The sequence below is a fragment of the Vigna umbellata genome, chromosome 10 (assembly GCF_029865625.1).
Source record: "Vigna umbellata cultivar VRB3 chromosome 10, Vumbellata_1.0, whole genome shotgun sequence".
Classification (NCBI taxonomy): Eukaryota; Viridiplantae; Streptophyta; class Magnoliopsida; order Fabales; family Fabaceae; genus Vigna; species Vigna umbellata.
The window spans coordinates 23548091-23553988 of record NC_142174.1 but is presented as its reverse complement, the minus strand read 5'-3'; the positions used below and the strand labels follow the sequence as shown (position 1 = coordinate 23553988).

The following is a 5898-nucleotide window of genomic DNA, read 5'->3' as shown; positions in this document are numbered from 1 at the left end:
GTATTAGGACGACCCCCTTCCCTTTTTGCTTATTTTTGGCCGTTAGGTATTTATATTTTGTAAACCGTTCGGACAGGAAGTCTTAGATTGAACACCTTTATTTGTGTTTGCTTATGTAAGGCCGTTCGGCTAAGAGTGTACTTTACCTCTTTAAATGTAAGACTGAATTGATATATTAATATATGTAAATATTCTATTTTATATGGTTTATTACTGTATTTTATGGGATGTTACAGCACTGGTTGCCCTTGCACTCAAGACGTATGGTTCATGTTTAGGCAACGGGTCAGGTGAATAACAAGGGGCAGTATGGTTTGATTACCTCGATTAAGATATAACTGAAGCAATATTGCTTTTATATTTTCATAATAAACCCTATGCGCACTGTGTTTCTTCGTTCTTCTGCTATCGCCGCTACATCCAAAAGCTTCGCTGCGTTCAGCTTTCTTCTTCCTTTGCATCTCCACCACTGCTGCCGCTGCTTGCCATGCCTCCCCTATCGCTGCTCGTCGCGCCTCCATTACGGCACTCGCCCTACCTCCATCACATTTTTGACCGCCTCCTTCGGTCCTCCCTTGCTCGTTCATAGTGGTTTGTACCTTCGCCACGGTCTTACCTTCGTTGCGCCATGTTCTCCACCATTGCTCCCCTCCCTTGCTCGCATTAAGCAAACCGACGTTGTTCCACCTGTTCAATCTACGAAGAAGCCTGCCCAGCCTAAGGAGTCGAAACCCAAACCTAAGGATGAGTCGAAGAAAGTGGCTAAGCCAGAGCTAGAGAAGCCCAAAGAAGAGGGAGAAGACGAGGATCCTAAGCCCAAACCCAAAAATGCCCTTGATCTTCTTCCTCCAAGCAAGATGATATTGGATGAGTGGAAAAGACTCTACTCAAACACCAAGACCAACTTCCGCGAGGTTGCAATCAAAGGTATTATGATGGCCTTTTGTGTTTTATTTTTGTCGTTGCTAGGAGGTAGTATGTCACATGTTTTCGAAAGCTCCTTGCTTTCTTCATCATGATTTGTTACTATTATTTAGCGAAGAGTCTCAAAGTCAGCTGATATGAGATGGTAGATATCTTATCAAGTTAAATCCTCCTTGTGAACTTGCAGGATTTTGGGACATGTATGATCTAGAGGGTTATTCTCTCTGGTTCTGTGATTACAAATACTACGACGAAAACATTGTTTCCTTTGTGCATTAAACACGGTTGGTGGTTTTCTTCAGCAGATGGATCTGGCTCGCAAGTATGCTTTTGGAAACATGCTTGTAATTGGATCACAAACACCATTTAAGGTGAAGGGGTTGTGGCTTTTGCGTAGGCAAGAGATTCCACAATTTGTGATTGACGAGTGTTATGATATGGAGCTATACGAGTGGACCAAGGTTGACATCTATGACGAAATCGGATGATTGAGGATTATGAACCATTTGAGGGAGAGCCTCTTCTGGATGCTACGTGCTTCAACTGAAAATTATTCCATAGTCTTTAAGAGCTTATGATTTTGTTGCGTCTTTTGGTAAGAGTTGGCTTCTATCTTATTTCTGTTATAGTGAGTTCTTAGCTATTTTGGTGATTTTGCGAGCGTTGAAACTTATACAAGGATGATTTTGGTATACATTCATTTTGTTTACTAGTACACAAATTTATTTATTCGTGAAAACTTCAATGCGTACGTATTTTGTTAATGTGGAAAGACTACTTTCAAGGATTTATAAATACTATAGAGGTTAGATGTATGGTCTATTATTGTTTTCGAAACTATTTTTCAAGAAAAATAATATTTTAAAGATGGAACTACCAGTTTATTCTAATAATCTTCTGCGTAATAACAAGATTGGTTCGATCTTTTTCAGTTTGTACAAACTGAATTGCCATTAGTTTACAAATTTTACTATTTGAAAGATATTTTAGATTATTTTATTGACTTTCATATTATATCATTTGAGTTATTTCTTATTACTTTATCACTAGCTTTTCTAGGTTATTTTATTTATAAGTAATGCTTTTTTATAATAAGGAGATTGTTTTATACAATTTTAACATAAATGGAATCTCGGCGTAATTTAGAAGAAAAATTAGAGAATGTTGGTGTCATCTATTCAATTCAAATATTATATTTTTACACTTTTCTATTTTTATTTTTTTTCAACTTCATCAATTTTCATACCCAATCTTACATCTGTTTTTGTTTTATGATCTTCTCTTTCTAGCTTGTGTGGTTCACTTGTTTTCCCTAACTATGTATTCAATTCAAATCAGCCTCTTTTCTTTCCTGCAGTTGCTCGGCTCAATGGTGACAACACATTGTACCTGTCTACTCCCATTGATAAAGAGGTAGGTGGTATTATTTTGGGGGCAAATGTCATGATTGAGATAACTGGCCTTGCTGACATAAATTCATCATTGAACTTACACACTACTCCCACCCATTCTCTCTCTTTTCTATATAATCTCAACCCACACGGCCCCTTTTCCACTCCTCCACAACTCCCCTGCTTTTCATCATCATCATCATCATCCCCTTCTTACTCTCTCTCTCTCTCAATTGCACCTCAATCTCACTACCTCGTTACCCAACTTCTTCCAGTCTATTTGATTTATCCTCTTTTTCCACACTTCTTTTCCTTTTCCTATTTTATATGCTCTTTTGTTTCACGTTGCAGGCCCGCATCGACCAGTGGATTGATTTTTCAACTTTAGAGATTGATTACCAGTGGATTGATTTTTCAACTTTGGAGATTGATTCTAATAATCCTTAAATCCTACCGTCAATGAAACTAAAAAAAGAAGACATACTGCGCGGTTCAGAGGAATTGATGGACAAATTTGTAAGCACCAAAATATGATGTCACAAACTTGTTTCACAATCGGCAAGTATGACCGAATCGTTTCAAGTAATAAACTTGGTAAGACCAAGTATCGTTCTCCCAAAGGACTCACGGCCTAGTTTAGTTATGTGATTTGTTGATTAGCTAAGACTTAAGAACACAATAATTGAAGTTTAATATGCAAAGACGAAAATTAAATATGTATGCATGAATTGATCAATGACAAAGACAAAAGATAAACACTTTCAAGGAAATATATGAATGAATATGTTGTTGGGGTCAATTTCATCTCATCCACTCTCATATATTTTAGGAATTCAACATTCAAATCATCATTGTTAATGCCACTCTCTAATGTACCATTCTAGATGGCTTCTCCCTAATCAAATAGTTCATACAATTCCTAGCATTCCTAATGATTAGTTCATGAGTGCAGGAGCTTAAAGGCAACCAATATAATATTGTCAGTATAATATTGGGAGAAATTCCCCGGATCTAGATTTCCCCGTACGTGTCCGTATCAACAAAACCAATAATCATGCATTAGAATGAGTTAAACAATGCAAGCATTGAGCAAAGAGGAAAAACCCTAACTAATGATGAAAGAAAGCATATGTCTTAATTCAAAGATGTACTCAACAAATCCATATATGAGAGCTTCAAGAGATTACTTTGACTCCCCAACAAACATACAAGGTTTAGTTCACCATATTCATGGTGAACCTAGATGAATTACAATGAAAGTATGAAAGAATAAACCCAATAAAGGTGAAGAGGTAGCCTGAGCATCCAAGATCCTCCTTCAAAGGGGTGAAAGAGAGAGTGTTTGCCTCGTTTCTGCCAAAGATGCCTAACTATAGGACGTGCAAGCCCTTATATACTAATCTAGAGTTACAAAAGATTACAAAAGTCCAAGCCCAAAAAGTGCCGCTCAGCGGTATTTACCGCTCAGCGGTGATTGCGCGTCTTCTTTCTTCCCCTCAGCGGCCATTTTGCCCCTCAGCGGTTCCAACGTCACCTCTTGAGTGCCGCTCAGCGGTAGTTTGCCGCTGAGCGGTGCCTTCGACTTCTCCTTTTTGCACTCTTTCTTGTCTTTTCTAATGTCCTCTCTCTTATTCTTCACTTCTTTCACCAAATTCACCTCAAAACCTGCACAAGAACACTTAAATCAAGCATAAACCTGTCCAGCTCTCTTATTTCTGAAAATATAAACAAAAAGCATGATTTCAAGCTAGTTTCTAAGTCTAAAGGTTGCTTTTAGTATCAACTTTAAGCATGAAAATAACAGTTTTTCAACTGTTATCACAACCCCAAACTTAGAACTTTGCTTGTCCTCAAGCAAATAAAATGTAACTCCATCTCCAACCAATTCATATGATGGTTCACTCATTCAAAATCCTCTTTTCAAGATAAGTAATAACTTCACTCAAACTTAAGACCAAGAGTTCAATCAAGATGTGCACATGCTTTAGTGTTCACAAAGTCATTTAAATTCCAACAAATGCTATTTTTCATGAATGATCAATCAATTAAGCATGGATGTTCATGTGCTTATGGAATATTTCCTCACTAGGTAAAGTGTTTCACTCAACACACAAGTGTATAAGAGGTAAAGTGTTTCACTCATTCACTCCACTATCACAATCACATGAATCAACTTTGCCTTTCATTTAACCACAATCAAATACATTCACAAGCATGCATCATCACAAGGACTTTTCAATGGCTTATAATGTGGCTGGGCTAACAAGAAAATTGGTTTTTTTGGATCACAAAATCCTTGAGTTAAGAGAATCATAACAACACAATCTTCTTATTCATTCCCAACTTTCTTTTGCCTTTGCTTTTGCATTTGCATTGAGCTTTGCTTCTTTTTCTTTTCTTTTCTTTGCATATTCTTACTTTTTAGCTGTTAGCTCAATGCTTTTTCCTTTTTCATGTTTCCCCAATAACCCCAAACTTGAACATTTAACAATACCACACAAGATCTTCTACTTAACTCAAGGTAAAGATTTTCAATCAAGGGTGTTCAGTGTATATTTAAGGCTAAGGGTTCAAAGGATAGAACACAACGTGTTCTCTTTTAGAAGGCTAACTTTATGAATTTGGCCAATAAAAAGGGTTTCAAAAACACGGCCTTTGATCATATGATGCAAAACAAGCAATTGATTCAATCATAGAAAACCTGGGCAAAGTCATTCATGCTTTCAAAGTAATAGCATTCAACAATAACAACTCTGGAGCTCAAAACCTCACATATAAGCTCATTCACATTTGACATACACATCCTGCTTAATTTCACAATCACAATCATGATATCATGCATTTGTTCACAAAGCTTGTGAATCACCTGTATAAGAATTTTATGTGCACATCTATCTCAACATCAATCAATCAATAAGCATCATGAAGTATTACTTATTAAACAATCACAGTTAATAGCAAACCATCACAAAAACCAGGTTTCCAATAGAGTACATCAAACCCTAATCTAAAAACAAAAACAAATAAGTTCAGAAAACTTAAACCAACAAAAGCATAAGCATATGATAGCATTCATCAGCAAATGCTATCTGAGCTCCTCATCAGTCTGAGATGTCCTCTGTATCTTCCTTCTTCTTGGATCTTATAGTCTTGATTCTTTTTGCCCGATGAGGAGGCCATCCCTGCATCAAACATAATTCACAAAACCAACAGATACATTGTTAAGCATTAGTAAACCACAATGAAGAAATCATCCCCTTCAATGATGCTCTCTCCCAACCCCAAACTTAGATGGAAAACTAGTGAGAAAGTGAGTGAAAGGGAGATTTTCTTAAGAGGGAATAGGGAAAAGATGTGGAGAACCTTGGAAAAGGTATGTGGGAGTGTGTGTGCAGAGAAGAGCCTGAAAATAGAAGCTTATGCACAGCTTAGGGTATAAAAATACCCTAATGGGCTCGGGTCCTGCTAAGGGGAACTAAAGCCCATTCTGCGAGAGTACCGCTCAGCGGTAAAATACCGCTCAGCGGCACTTGCGTGATGTGCTCTTCTCCTTCTTTTCTTTACCTACGTGCCTCCTAGACAT

General features: G+C 37.3%; 1 pseudogene; it reads left to right on the top strand.

Annotated features, from left to right (window-relative positions):
* Window positions 1–377: 377 nt before the first annotated feature.
* On the top strand, window positions 378–1471 carry LOC124821569 (elongation factor 1-gamma-like; annotated as a pseudogene).
* Window positions 1472–5898: the final 4427 nt, after the last annotated feature.